The sequence below is a fragment of the Cibotium barometz genome, chromosome 25 (genome assembly GCF_041138505.1).
Source record: "Cibotium barometz isolate CiBa-2024 chromosome 25, ASM4113850v1, whole genome shotgun sequence".
NCBI lineage: Eukaryota > Viridiplantae > Streptophyta > Polypodiopsida > Cyatheales > Cibotiaceae > Cibotium > Cibotium barometz.
This window is the reverse complement of record NC_141070.1, coordinates 15,479,768-15,496,275: the sequence shown is the minus strand read 5'-3', so window position 1 is coordinate 15,496,275 and position 16,508 is coordinate 15,479,768.

Sequence of the window (16,508 nt, the reverse complement as noted above, 5' to 3'; positions counted from 1 at the left end):
ACAAGGGCAGTGTCTGTTCCCATTTTTACACTGATGTAATGTGCCCAATACATAATGCGCATAGCATTCATTCTCATGCACATTCCAAATGCAACTCTGGCTGTGAATAATCTTGAATTTGAGTGAGATTTACAGGCATTAACCAAGGGTTAAATGCAAAATGATGATTTTCACAATTTTATCAGCACAATTTTACCAGAAATTAAATCAAGGGTAACCAATTTGTACGAGATGGTTGGAGTATCAAACCAACTCTGATTTGCAATCTGAAGTTATAGGGATCTGTATCAGATACCTAATGGTTAATTTGAACCCTCAATTGCACCAAAGTACAGTGATTAGCATTGATTAATCATTGATTAGCAAATTAATGCTCTGTTTTGTGTGCAGAAAACAGAGTATGCGGGGAGTCCAGATCTGGTGCCTTCCACTTCAAATGAGCTCAAATGCTTTCAAAGGCATCAATAGCAATGAGTCTAGTAGAGGATTAAGCCAAGAAACACAAGATTTGACCAAATAATGAAAGCTTAATCTCTGTTTTACCAAAGTCACCTGCAGATTTGATGAAGAGCTTGGATCTCACTGTAGACTTGATGAAACTCAATTCTGTCTTCACCAGCTTGTAGAGCATGCTTGATTACACCTTGGGCTAGGAGGAATTGAATCAATTTGACTTGCACAAGGAGAAATCTTCAAAATGCTTCAGAAAAACGACGCCCAGAAATCAGCGAAAATCGGCTGCTGCCGTCAGCGGTTTGATGCGTGGAGTAGATGGGCTTGAAGCCAGGTAGGTTAGCTAGCTTGTGTTAGAAGGGCAAGACCTAATGTTGACTGTGCATGGAGAATGGAGTCCTCCACTGGCTGGGGGTGAAGGGGAAAATGAAAAACTCACTAAAAATTGATTTTTTTGCTAATTACCTACTAATCCTCATTAATTAACTAATGGGCTCATAAACCTAATTGATTCTAGGCATGGCTCTGATACCATGTTGAAATTTGAGCATAATGATGAGCTATGGTGGATCATACACTAGAATCAACATGATTAACAAAGTGATTAGCAAATGATTAAGACTGAATAATTAACAAATAGATTAATGTAGGCATGGATACTCAAAAACCAGCAAATTCTCATTAGGTCTATGCCTCAATTTATAGAGTTTACATCAAGCATCAAATCCCATTGATTTCTCCATGTTTCACTCCCTGAATATCTCCACCTTTTGCCTGATTCTCTCCACCTCTTCTCTTTTCCCTGAATATCTCCCAGAATATCTCCACACTCCTAAATTCCCTCATGCTACCCATTATTCTCTCCCAGTAGATTCTTCTAACCTTTTCACAGGTTCTTTCACAATTACATCTCCTCTTTTACAGCCTCTATCCAAGAGCTTGTTCCCACACACACCCTATTCACTTGTATATTTCAACAGTTGGGGCATTTGTCAAGCCAAATGGCATAACAGTGAATTCATAATGCCCATACCGAGTATTGATGGCTGTCTTTGGGATATCTTGCTCATTAATCCTGATCTGATAATACCCTGATTTGAGATCTATCTTTGTGAAGATCTGGGCTCCACTTAGTCTGTCGTCCAAAAGCTCATCAATTTTGGGGATAGGATACTTATTCTTAACTGTCAGCTAATTGAGACCTCTGTAGTCCACACAGAGTCTTAGCGTTCCATCTTTCTTTTTCTGAAAGAGAACTGGCACACCCTAAGGTGAAACACTGGGTCCTACAAACCCTTGTTCTAACAGCTATCTAAGGTATTCCTTGAGTTCGATGGCTTCAAGAACTGGCATTTTGTACGTGCGTAGGGCTACTGGCTGAGCTCAATTCTATCACATGATCTACTTCCTGAATTGGAGGCATCTCTGTTAATTCTGCTAGGAATAAATCATCATAAAATCACTTAACCATTCAGGTTCTGTAGCTTTTAACTTTGAGTCTACTGGATTCATTTTGACAACATACATGAGTTGCTTCTTTCTAAGTCCTTTTAGTAACTTAGAAGCTTTTACTAATTGCAGACTTGGGGATCCTGAAATTCCAGTTCCTTGAACTTTATTTTCGTGAAGGTCACGAAAGGAAATGGTTCCATTATGACAGTGAATGTCAGGTTGATTTTTGTGGAGCCAATCCAATCGAAGGATCCTATCGAAAACTCCCAAAGGTATAACTCTAAAACTGACAGTCAGTTAAATTCCCATCTAGATTGAACGAATACGATCTATCTCAAGGTGAGTGAAAAGAATCTTCCCACTGGCCAATTCAACTTGCATAGGTTTCCCTGATTTCTGTTCTAAGACTAGCTTACGCAAGCATCCTGGGGAAATGAAAGAATGAGTACTGCCTGAATCAATCAAAAGCTTAAAATGATACTCAGCTGGAGTATGGATGACTTAGAATTGACAGTTTGGCCCTTGGTTTTCAATTGTAGCATAAATCTGTCCTCTTTCCTCTTCCACTACTTATGCTATTGTGACTACTCTGGCTGCTTAATCTGAGGTGGAACTCTTTCTCTTTGGTTGCCCCAGTTCTAGGAAGGAGTTCTGAGGCTACTTCGGATAGAGGCAGATGGGTGAGCTGGAGTTCTCCTGGGATTTCCCTGATTTGGGCGAGACGGACCTTGATTTGACTGATACGAAGGGATTGGTCTGAGCACTCTCGGTCCTTAACTTCCTTGTCCCCTTGACATGGCAGCAGTCGGGTAGTCTTTTAGCTGGTGACCAAAACCCTGGCATCCAAAACATCGGTTCTCACTTTTGAGCTCATCCCTCTGAATCCTTAAAAGAGGTGGGGCTTCTGAGAAAGTGTTATGTGGGAAGGGTCTTCCTTCACTTCTGAATCTCCCAGTATCCTGATTCTGAATTGGGCCTTGCTACCTCTTTGGGGGTGGAAAGTTTGAAGTACTTCCTGGGGTTTGGAATCTTTTAAAGTTAGAGGGTGTAGGCTTCGACAGGACCTTAACTACAAAGGCTTTGGCAAGGTCCTTTGCCATTCTTATTGCTTCGGCCATTGAGACAGGTTTGGCATTCTTCACTAAGGTGTCCAATGGATCGTTCATTCCTTGAATGAATCTGGCCATCAGCTGCTCTTCATCCAATTATTGCGGGGAATATTTTAGAAGAAGGGCAAAAGCTTGATGGTACTCTTCAATTGTTCGGCTATCTTGCTTTAGTTCCAAGAACTCATTCATTTTTGTTTCAAGGAAGCCCGGAGGACAAAACCTCTTTCTGAGGTAAGCTTTAAGATCGGTCCAGGTCGTCTGGGTATTCCGATCGAGATGGTTAGTCTCGCAGTGATTCCTCCAAGTGACCCTGGCTGTTTCCACAATCTTTAACCTGGCAAGAGCCATCTTGCTTCTCTCATTGTAGCCAGTTACATCAAATTATTCTTCCATAGCCTCACGGAGACGTGTTTTGGACTCCGTTCAATCACTATAAGGTGTTTTCCATAGTTCTAGGAGGTTCTGGGGGCTGAGAACTATCTTTGGTCGAAATCTGGTTATTAGAGTGTAGTAGTGCATTTTGGGAGTGTAGACCGTATTTACACATGTATTTCTCATCATGGGTGTATGTAAATGTACTCTGGTCATGTTTGGTGACATATAGGTTGTGCTGAAGTACCACAGTAGTAGTTACAGAAGATACTACTATGTTACAGGTTGTATATATCAATTATCTATTTGTAGGTTTCTGGTTGTTACAAGCACGCATATATCTAACCAGAATTAATCAAATTGTTAGTGAGAAAAGCTCAACACAAGAATAAATTCCATGGGGGTTGAAAGTTTAAAATAATCAATTTCCTGATGGGTAAAGGATTTTGGGACTATGTCGAAAGGCTCCACTTCTCCACTACTTCACCTAATTGCTCCCCTTCACCCTTGAAGGGATCAAGGTTGGGATCTGTGCAAGGGTTTTCGAACATCGGATCTAACTCTTCATCGGTTAGAGGATCCGATTGCCTTGCACGGGACGCGTGCCTCATGACTCTGACAAAACAAGATTTTTGTCACCTTAACTTTGATAATAGATTTATGATTATTTAATTTTTGAGATTTATCTTTAAACAAATAATTATTTCATCATACTTCTTGAACAATATTAACCATATTCACAATCATGAAAGCAATTTGGATTTTTCTATTTTTTTGCAAAACCTCATTTATTATCAAAAGTTTTCGATATATACATAGAGCATCACGGCTTCAAAGTCACTGCCTCAATCGCATACGTATAAAGAAGCAAAATTGCAAAGGAGACATACCATGGTACACACGATTCATTACAGAAAGAGGTGCTGTAATTCTACTTCTAGGGATAAAGCGGCTAAGAAGCCTAAAAACTCGACATGAAATTCTAAAGTTCCTCGGTAAATGATCAAAGAGTTGTACATACTGAACAAGCCCTAGCCTTATCAGAATCATGGATAAGGAAATATTTTACCTGAGCCTGTGATGCTATCTGGCACTGACATTAATACATCATCTTCCAAAGAACCACATATACCGACGTCGCTCAATAGGATCAGGAAAGTAAAGACTCTCAAAATGACGTGCGAGTCTCACTCTGCTTACTCGGGTTGTAGTAAGCAGAGTTGATGAGGTGCTCGAATGCAAAGGCTATCATATCCTAACTCTGGGAGAGTTCAAGAATGCCAGATAGATTTGGGGTATCCATCTATAAATTTCCAATTCAATTTATGAGTTTTCAATTTTTGAAGTTCATTCAACATAATATTAACAAGTGAAAACATTATTTCCCAGATTTACTTCAAAATTTTAAGCAATTTCTGTTGCTGTTAAGTAAATTTACAACAGCGCTCTGATACCAACTGTGAGATCCCACTGCCCCCCTCCGCACACCGGATTCCCGATAGCTGGTAGCGAAACCAGCTCCCTCATGCGCGGGGCAGGGTTTCCCACTCGGGGCCTTACCCTCGAATATCTGGGCACGAGACTAAGCTGGTGGTCATTACGAAAACCAAAACCGGGAAAATTTTCCATGCCCGAAAAACGAGGACGATTCCACCTTTTTTATTTTCTTAACAAATTTTTCTAAACGAAGTCAAGATACTAAACTAACCTTCATCTGATTAAACCAGATAGAAGTCAAGATACTAAACTAACCTTCATCTGATTAAATCAGATAGAAGGAAAAGTATTACAGACTTATCTTGAAGGAATCAACGCTTTTTTCCTAATTAAATTAGCACAGCCGTTGATCTATTCATTAGAGAAGTCTTCATGCTTTTATTTAACTACTCGAGTTCTAAGCGTATTCCTATTAATCAATTTTATTATTAAAACTCTACTGATTCTAGCCTAACCCCATCCGGTTAGCCACCACCCAACCACTAGAATTAGTAGAACCAGACAAGTACTCACCCACCCATAATTGAATGCCTTTCTTAACTTTTGCTTTAGAATACAAATACGCACACTCCTCTTTAAACTTTAACTTATAAAACAATCCATTGACAAACAATTATTGGTTACAGATGCCATAACTCAAAATTTCCATTCAATCCTTGTTTCTCACAAAACAGTATCACTTTGGACTCTCCGTTAAGACCAACAGGTTAACAACGAGATCTAGTAACAGATTACAATAATTTTCTCATCATCATACATATATATATCTTCCACGACATACGCATGGGTGTCCTAAGCACCACGAGCCCATGCATCGCCTGGTCAGAACCCTCCAGGATCCTCCTTAAGTGTCCTGGCACTTCACTCAAGGACCGCTTCGTCGGCCCTCACCCATCGTACCGGAAGCACACCATTTTTCACCATACCCAGGCTGGTCAAGACTTGGGCAGGTTTTTGCCGTGTGAGCCATCCTTTGAACACTCCCCACCAGCTGTTGCTACCGAACTTCCCTTAAAAAATCACATATACTAATGCTCCCTCCAACATTCTGGCGTAAGTCAGCCCTTTAAGAAAATAGGGTTTCTATGCAAGTTTTCAGTTTTAATTTTCTTTTGAATATAATGGGTATATCTTAAATCCGTATCCCAATACTTCTAGATCACAAGTCTAAAAGTCCAACAGAATTTCTGAATTCTGTAATCTTGATCCTCAGATCAGAATCAAGGGTCTTAACTTGATTTCAAATTCAGTGGGTGATTTGAGTGAAATTTTTTGAACTGGTCACATCGTCTTTTCTTGAAAAACTAACAAAGGAGTTATGTCTTGGTCATAGTCTGATTCAGGGTTTGAGTCTGGAAAGGTTCTCCCTGAACTATCTTTCTCGAAGGAGGGTAATATTTCAATTACTACTTTATTGAATTTCATTCATTGAGTATTTGCTTAACTGAATTCAAAACTAATCACGAATTCCTATGGGGAACAAATAAATCATTTATCTAAAATTCCGACGTTGATAGTTTTTATGAGTTTTCTCATTACCATCCTAGAGAATATGAAACGGTAGAATTTTCTCTCACAGAGTATTTACTTATTCATTTACCAATATTCATGGGATTTAAACATAGGATTAAAGAGAACTCTTATTTTGATATAAAAATTCTGTATGCATCTATTTATGCATAATATCCAACTTCTATGGAAATAACACTTTTATATAAAAGAAAATCCTTTTATGCATCTATTTATGTAAAAAAATCAATTTTGATGAAAGTAACACTTTTATAATAAAAAAATTCTTTTATGCATCATTTTATGCACGAAAATCAATATTGATGAAAGTAACACTTTTATAATAAAAATAATTCTTTTATGCATCATTTTATGCATGAAAATCAATATTGATGAAAGTAACACTTTTATAATTAAAAAAAACTCTTTTATGCATCTATTTATACAAAAAAATTAATTTTGATGAAAGTAACACTTTTATAATAAAAAAAATTCTTTTATGCATCTATTTATGCATAAAATCAATTTTGATGAAAGCAACACTTTTATAATAAAAAAATTCTTTTACGCATCTATTTATGCATAAAATTCAATTTTGATGAAAGTAACACTTTTATAATAAAAAAATTCTTTTATGCATCTATTTATGCATAAAAATTAATTTTAATGAAAGTAACACTTTTATTAAAAAAAATTCTTTTATGCATCTATTTATGCATAAAAATCAATTTTGATGAAAGTAACACTTTTATAATAAAAAAATTCTTTTATGCATCTATTTATGCATAAAAATCAATTTTGATGAAAGTAACACTTAGAATTAAAAAAAATTCTCCAATATGCATCTTTCTATGCATAGAAATTAATTCTAAAGGAAATGACACTTTCATAATAAAAATATTTCTAATATGCATTTTTCTATGCATAGAATGAAAATAACACTTTTAGAATACACAAATGGTGGGGATTACTCTTTTTAAATAATAAAAGATAAAACTTTTTTCACAAAATTTAAGAAAATTTGCCATAACCTCCTTTGTATGGCTGACCATTTTTCAATTTTTTCTATCCTCAAGTTACTTAAAAATTATCCCAAATGGTTTAAAGCATTCTAAACTAATCAAATTCCACTTTTAAAAGAGAAACAATATGAAATGATTACTTATCTAGGATAAAGAAAGGTTGAATTTAAGAATGAAGAGAGAGGGAAAGCCTTTCCAACAAGGCATAACATCATTTTTCATTTTAAAGAAAACAAAAATTAGAAAACCATTAAATGGAATAAAGAAAAAGTAGGATTTCTAGCTTACATGAATTTTTGTGAGCTTTCCTTTGGCTTGATGGTTTGAGGGATCTACTCTTGTTTGCAACAAGAGTGGCCACCAATTCTTTTTTGAAGAGGGAAAGGTCAAAAACTAATGAATTATTAATAAATTCACTGTTTTTGGCTTTGGGAGATGGAGTAGAGTAACAGAGTGCATAAAACACTATTAAGCTTCTACAAAGAGGGAGGCTTCTATTTATAGGAAAAAGTGAGATTCTAACCAAGCAAACTGATTCTAGGATTTTTCAGATCATTTTGGTCAATTTTTGACCATTTTTGGGTTAGTTTAGCTTACTTTTTGGATCTAGACTTGAATTAGGAGAGAGGAGAGATGAAATATCTCAATATTTGAGAATTTAAAACTCCACCACACATGTGAAATAGGTGCCTCCTTCATGAGGGGGAATCCCCACTCTTGAGGTGTCAAAAATTCTTTTTTTTTTGGAATTTCCTTTGGTCCTTAGTTCACTCTTCATCTTATGTGAGTATTTACTCATTTTTGGGGGAATTTTCTTTATTTCTTCAATTTATCTCCTCCATACATTTGGATGAATCTGATTGGCCCCTCAGAACCTTAATTTAAAATTTTCAGAAAATTTGGACCCTTAGGATAAGGCCTTTTAAACAGATTATAATTTATTTCTAATGCACCTTTTGAAAATCTTTTTGAACTTCTGTTTCGGGGGAATTTATTTTAATAAGATGAGATATTTTTCTATCTAGAAATATTTAAAAACTGAATCACCTCTCTCTAAAAGATTTTCTCTCTCTAGGTGAAAACAGGTAGAAACAAGATCTTTTATATTTCTAAAGAGGGATTTGATTACAGGGGAAGATACCGGACTTCTTGAGAGGCTGGGAGGAATCTTACAAGTTCAAGCTATTGAAGTTGAGAGCATATAAAGTCCATATGAGAAAATTGAAGAGCTGATGTAATCCAAGGTAGAACCAAATGTAAAGAAGGAGTTGACTAGTGCCGAAAGAGGTGAGTATCTACATATGCTAGAGCAGTTCCCGAATTTGTTTATCACTTCTTATGAGCAGATGCGAAGGTTTAAAGGGGATGATATACACATTGATTTCAAGGAAGGATCTCAACCTGTGTGTCAAAAGTTAAGGAGAATGAGCTAGGTATAATTGGATGCATTAAGGGAGGAGGTAGATAAGCTACTCAAGGAAGATTTTATTCATCTAGTTGATATAGCTAAATGGTGAGTCTAGTGATTGTGACACGTGAAAAGGATGGCAAATAGAGAGTTTGTCTAGACTTTAAGCCATTAAACGCAACTATGGAAAGGGATCATTACCCCTTGCCCTTGTTGGATGACATTTTGAACTCCATTGCAGGATATGAGAGGTATAGCATATGTGATGGCTTTTCAAGTTATTTTTAGCTTTCCATAGCTCTTGAAGATCAGAGAAAGACCACTTTCATCACACCATGGGGTTGCTTTTGTTATTCCATCCTTCCTTTTGGACTCTCCAATGGTTGTGCTTCGTATCAAAGGTAGGCTAATTGGGTGCTTTCTCCCTTGGGAAGTTTGTTAAGGACTTTATCGATGACATTTGCCTTTATAGCTCTAGGTTAGAGCATTGCTCAAAGTTGGAGATGGCTTTAGGAGGTATGATGAGTGTGGAGGTAAATTAAATCCAATGAAGTGTCATCTTGCTTAACCTAATGAGTGAAGATATTGGGGCATATGGTCTTTGAAAATGGGATTGAGGTTGAACCAGATATAAAGTGAAGGCTTTGATACTTTTACCATCACCTAAGGATACAAAGCAATTGGCTACTTTTATCCAAAAGGTGAAGTATATGTCAAGGTTCATCTCTTTATCTGCTCAGCTTCTTTATCCTCTACAACAGGCAGCTAAATATGACCCTTTGGAGTAGACTCTTGAGTGTGAAGAAGTATTCCAAATGGTGAAGGAGGTTATTAGTGCATTACCCTCTATGCAAGATCCTGATTGGAATAAGGAATTTTATGTAAATCCTTATGTGGGTGCTATAGGTGCCATGCTCTTACAAAGAGGCAAAGATTCTCACTACATGAGGCCTATTTATTATGCCAGTAGGGTAAAGATAGAGGCAGAGATGAGTTATACATAGGTGGAATTGGTTATGGTGAGTGTGGTGTATTCATGTAGAAGATTTAGGCATTACCTTTTGCCTCAACCTTTCACTTTTCTCACCAGCTGCTCTCTTTTGCCACAATTAATCAATAGCTCAAGCTTGTCAAAGAGGTGGATGAGATGGATTGTGGAGCTACAAGAGGTTCAATTTTCTTTTCTTGTTGAACAGAGTACACGTGCAACACTGGATGATTTACTTACATACAAGGAGAATCCTCTCCTCATCAAAGAGAATGTGGTGAAAAAGCAACATGTGGAAGCACCTAATATAGATAATGCTTTCTTGATGTTTTTTGATGGTTCTTACAGGAAAAGCCATGGCAAATCTTTTGGAGGTATTGTTATATATGATCCACAGGGTACTTTGGTGAGGAAAAAGTGTGTAAAGCTATTGGCCCAAAGCAACAATGAAATTGAATATGCTGCTCTTGAAGAGGGGTTATATACTTGTCTACAGCTTGGAATCTGGTGGGTAAGGATAAGAGGTGATGCTCTTTTGGTGGTAAAACAGGTGCTTGGAGTGTGGCAAAGTAAAAATCCTAAGTTGAAGAATATGTGTTTTCAAGTTAAGAAATTGTTAAAAAGGTTTGAAACTTGGAGTTTTAGGTATAATGACAGGAGTGAAAATAAAGAGGCACATGCTGCTGCTCAAGCTTTGATTGGACAATTATATGTTGTGAGGGGGCTGACTCACCCTTGTATTCTAGAAGAGAGACTTTGATCAAAGAGGTTGATTTTTTATAAACAGGCACGTTACCTATAGGACTTAAAAGAAGTATATGCTTTCATGCGAAGAGCTAGTAAGTTTACACTTCATGGTGATGTTTTGTTTGTGAAAGGGGATGATTTGTTCTCAAGGATAATACCTTGGAAAGGGGATATTTACCGGATATTATAGGATAACCATGAAGGTTCATGTGGTGGTGTGAGACCCTTGCCCTCTCTGTGCATTGAACTGCGGAGTGCTAGCAGCAGAAGTAGCAACCTCTTGCGCACTTGGGGCCTCGCCCACCACCACGAATGTCCGGGCAAGGGACTAGTCCGGTGGTTCTTCCAAAATCAAGACCGGGAAAACTTTCCTCGCCTAGAAAGCACGGGCGATTCCTCTAAAAAATATACTAACAAAAATTTATCTAATGGGGTCAAGAGCCTTAACTATCTTTTGCAATCCAGCCGAGTCCGTGAGTCACATGGCCGAATCAAGGAGGGACTTGCACTTGGTTCATAGAGATCATCACTTTTTTCCCCTGAAGTGAGGCACATCCGCGTTAATTCTTACCCATAGAACAAGAATTACCCTGTGACCTACTTCAACTATCGTAACTTAAACATAACTGAACTTTATTGTAGGAATCCACCGATCCAGCCAACCGGCCCATGGGTCGGCCCATGGGTTAGCTAACCGCCCAACCACTGTATTGGTGGGATCCCTCTTTATAAGAATTTGATTGTGTTTTGTCCTGGGTACTAGGGAAAAGAGTTCCCAAGCCCCCTAGCCAGAACTCATGCAAATATATTAAATAGACATACCACTTACACACCCAATATGAAATTGCCTTTTCTCAAATTCAACTATCTTCAAGACAGAATTGCCTTTTCTCAAATTCAACTATCTTCAAGACAAAATTGGAATAAAACCACAGAGTTTCCATCATAATCCTCAGTATTCTAATTCCATTGTTTTACAATCAAATGTCATCCGGACTCTCCGTTTGAAGACCATCTAGTCAACCAATGAGATCCAATTTCATAGTTTCCAGTTCACTTAAATAAATTTCTTGCCAATCCATGAAGATTTCCCTCGACATATGCATGGGTGTCCTTGCAACCGCGAGCCCGTTCATCGCATGGTCAGAATCCTCTAGGATCCTCCTTATGTATCCTAGCACTTCACTCATGGACCGCTTCGTCAGCCCTCACCCATCGTACCAAAAGTACACCATTTTTAACTATATCGAGGCTGGTCAAGACCTTAGCAGGATTTGCCCTACGAGAGACGTCCTTCGATGACTCCTCGCCAGTTGTTGTAACGTAAACTCTCCTTAGATTAACAATAAACCAAATGCTTCCTCTAGCATTCTAGTGTAAGATAGTCCTTTACAAAAACATAGTTTCTATGTAAGTAAGATTTTCCCATTAAGTTTGATTTCCTCTCACGAAAAGCCATTTCACGAGAAAACATCTCTAGGATTGGTTTCACAAGACCCTTTTCTCAAAACCCAAACTTCCTTAATGAAAATCACCAATCTCATATCTCGGGTGATCCATCCATCAATTATAATTTAAAACAAATTTCTCACTTATTTCTAGATGATTTCAGGGAAAATCCTCTAAATTAGATAGTTATCCCTTCTTTGTACACTAAAGAATGGAAATAGTCATAAGTCTTGGCTTAAATTACGATTCAAGAGATGAGCATGCATCTTACTGACCCACCTTTCTCACGTGGTCAGGGTCTAGCATAGAATTACTTGAATTTATTCCTAGATTTATTTCCTAAAGATATTTCTCCATTTATCTGATAAAATAACTGTGATTTCTATTCGTAAGGGTAAATATCCAAAAATATGAAAATTCATTCTTCCTTGGACATAATAGAACTATGAATAATTCTATTCGTGAATAATGGAATTTAACAAGGATATTTATTTTTCTAAATCATCCTTTATTAAATATGCATATTTTATTTTATTAAAATATTCACATAGAAATATACTTAAATATTCTCTTCTCCATTTGAACCTAGGCATAATCATGCCATAATTATCTACATAGGAATATGATGAAACATTCTCTTTTTGATACCAAAATTAATTATGCATATTCCTATTTAAAGATACGATGAAAAACCCATGTATATACATACCATGAATATACATTTTAAAATATAACAAAAATTCATCTTTTTAACATTTAGACATTTATGTATACATACTATAAATTGTATTTTCAAAAATGTAACAAAATCCCTTCTTTTAGCATTTAAAATGTTTATGCATAGAATATCATGAAAATTCCACTTTTAACATTATTAAATTTATGCATAACATAATTACATGAAAACATGGTGGGACTTCCTCTTTTAATATGCAAATTCTTTATGCATAAACCTAAGCATAAACCTAAGCATAATTGCATCTAAGCATCTTGTTTATTTTAAAAATATTCAATTATCACTTTTCATATGAAAATAAATATATGAATGTTATCCTAAGATCTCTTTCATTATAAAATGAATAAATATGAAATTTCTTATCATATAAACAAGCTTAAATGAATTAACCTCATTCTAAGAAGGTTAAAAATCATAAAAATGTTTAATCTCCATGTCTAGCTTGTTAGGCTTAGAGTTTTGGGTAAGAAAGTGAGATTAGAATTAAGGACTATCCTTCCAAGAAGGATTTAACCATAAAAGTGAGTATTCTTTCAAAAAGAGAGATTACAAATCAAAAACAATACATTTAAGCATAAGAGATTAACATTAATTCATTTAAACAACATAAATCAATAAGGGCATGATTTTAAGAAGAAACCATGGATTAGAATGCTTTCCAAGCATGTCGAGAGGTTGGGAAGAAGATTACCATCCAAGAAGAGAGTAAAACATCATTGTTTTAGGCTTACCCTTAGTTTTTGGCTTGATTCTTTAGGGAGATGTGTAGCCCTCAAGGAGGTGGCTTGGCCACCAAGTAGAAGAGGGTAATCTCCAAGAGAAGAGAGGATTAGTGAAGCTCCAAAGCTTCACAATGGAGAGGTAAGGTAGAGAGATAATAGAATTACACTAAAATGAAAATTACACTAGCATGTAAATACACTTGGATGAAAATACAAAGGAATGGGGCTCTATTTATAGGAGAGGGAGGCTACCAACCAAGTCCAACTGGGATCTAGAGGCTTCCAGCTTCAGTTTGATCCAGTTTGGACAAGTTTGGACTAGTTAGGCCCACTTTTTTGATCTAGTTTGGAAGAGGTGAGAGGAGAGATGAAATATCTCATTTTTTTGAATTAAAAATTAGATAAAATGATGAGATTCTAGGCGCCTCCTTTATGGCATCTTTCCCTTCCCCTAAGGTGTCACAAGGCCTTCCCAAAGTCTCCTTTAAATATTTGAAACTCATAATTATGGAACCTTCACCTTATGTGAGTCTTTCTTTATTATTTTTTTGTGGATAATTCCAAAATTTCCCATTTTTCTTTAATTCTTATTTTCCAACCTTAATGAATAAGGGTATCACATTTTTAAATTCAAAAGAATTTAATAAGGCTTAGAACTTTGAACTAGGGGACTTCTTGGCTCACCCATTGTCCAAATCTAATGCAACTTAGAAAATTCTGAATTAAATTTTGTTTCAAGGGATCTCTTCCTGTTGACTGGAAGAAAATACTTATCCAAAAATATTTCAATTTTTTATTATCTCTCTCTAGAATATTTTCTCTCTCTAGGCCAAAAACAAAGGAAAATAATGTTTTCTTGTATTCTAAAAAAGGAGATGATCACAAGGGACTGAGAAGAGAACTTATACATCTTTAGGAGCTAAGGAGGAACCTTACATCCTCTCCCACTTGAAAAATGCGAGATGTCCTCATCTCCCAAAGTAGGGGTAGTCCTTTATCATTTAATCTTCTTTTTCCCAAGTGGCGTCCTCTAAAGGGTAGAACTTCCACTTGACCAAAAATTCTCTAAGGACTCTGTTCCTAAGAGCCTTCTTGTGAACATCTGGGATTTCTTAGGGTTGGAGTTCCATTTGGCCTTGAGTCAGAAAAGTCAACTGCTCATTATCTAGCACATGACTCCTCAGGCTGGGTACATACTTTTTAAGCAAACAAACATGAAACACATTATGTACCTTCAGATGGGGAGGTAGAAGAAGTTTATAGGCTAGATCTCCTACTTTCTTAGTAACAGCATACGGTCCACAGTATCTAGGAGATAGCTTTTTGTACTTTCCTAGAGATAAAGAAGTTCTCTTGGGTTGTACATGAATGAATATCATATCTGATTCTTTAAACACTCTCTCCATTCTCTTCTTATCATCAGCATACTGCTTTTGTCTATCCTGGGCAGCCTTAATATCTTTGCAGATTGCCTGCATTTGTTGCTCCATATCATCAAGCATCTGTTTGGACATCTCGACCCTGATCAATGGGTCGGACCAAGTTAATGGTGTGAGGCAATCTTGTCCATATACAGAGCTTTGAAAGGGCTCATCCCAATACTTCGGTGTGATAAGAGGCATTATAAGCAAACTCAACTAGATGTAAGTAGCTTAACCACTTTCTGGGTTCTCTGCCAGCACAACATGACCAAAGAATATCTTCTATTACTTGGTTCACTCTTTCTATCTAGCCATCTGTCTTGGGATGATAAGCTGTACTGAGATCTAAGAAAGCTCCCACTGCTTTGAAGAATGTAATCCAGAACCTTGACGTGAATTTAGGATCTCTATCGCTCACTATTCTTCTGGGGGGTAAGCCATGCAACCTGAAAATCTCCTTGAGAAAGACTTTGGCAACATCCATTGCAGTGTAGGTTTATTTTACTGGAATCAGATGTGCAACCTTGTTTAGTCTGTCATCACTACCACAAAAATGGAGTTGTAACCTGATTGCACTGACAGTAGTCGAGTAACGAAATCCATACTGACACATTCCCACTTCATCCGTGGAATGTCTAAAGGATGCAGCTTTCCTGGCATCTTAACCCTTTTTGCCTTGACTCTTTGACATATTAAACACTGATGCACATGATTAAGTACATCCTTTTTGAGTCCTGGTGGCCAGAAGAAGCTCTTCTTTACAAACATGTAGGTCTTTATGAACCCTAGATGTCCAGCTACTATCGGGCTATCATGGGCTTCTCTCACATTTTTTCCTTTTGTTCCCTCATTATTGGGAATGCATAGCCGATTATTGTAATACATGCATCCTTCATCCAATCTTTACCCAAGAACTCGACTCATTTCTTGAGGAGTCTTGCTTTCCTACATCAGTAGGGTAGAAATAAGGGCAAAGAATTTGTCCTGCATGATCTTTTCTCTTGCTTCACTGATCAACGGATTTGACACCAATGTTGCAAGCAAGGAGGCTTTCCTACTGAGTGCATTTGCTACCACATTTTCTTTCCTTGGCCGATATTTAATCTCAAAATCAAATTCCTGCAGGGTCTGCATCCACCTTCTTTGACGCATGTTGAGATCCTTTTGGGGGTGAAGATCCACTTCAGACTTTGATGATCTGTCACATCAAGGTGAATCTCTGTCCCAAGAGATAATGTCTCCACAGCTTAGAGCATAAAGTACTGAGAGTAACTCCAAGTCATGGACAACATAATTTCTCTCATGCGTTCTGAGCTTTCTAGATTCATAGGCTACTGCATGACCTTCGTGCATAAGTGCACCTCCTAGGGCAAAACCATTGGCATCTGTTACTACTTCAAAGGAGTACTTCAAAGGAGGGTATGGAAAAATTTGGCAATTTTACAACATGGTTGGTTACTAAGGCTGTCTTCAGCTTATCAAAAGCACTCTGACACATAGCGGCCAAAAAAGATGATTAATCTTTCAAAAGAGAGATTTACTAATGAAAAATATTAAATTTAAACATAAAAGATTAGCATTAATCTAATTAAACATTATGAATCACTAAAAATCTTGATTTCA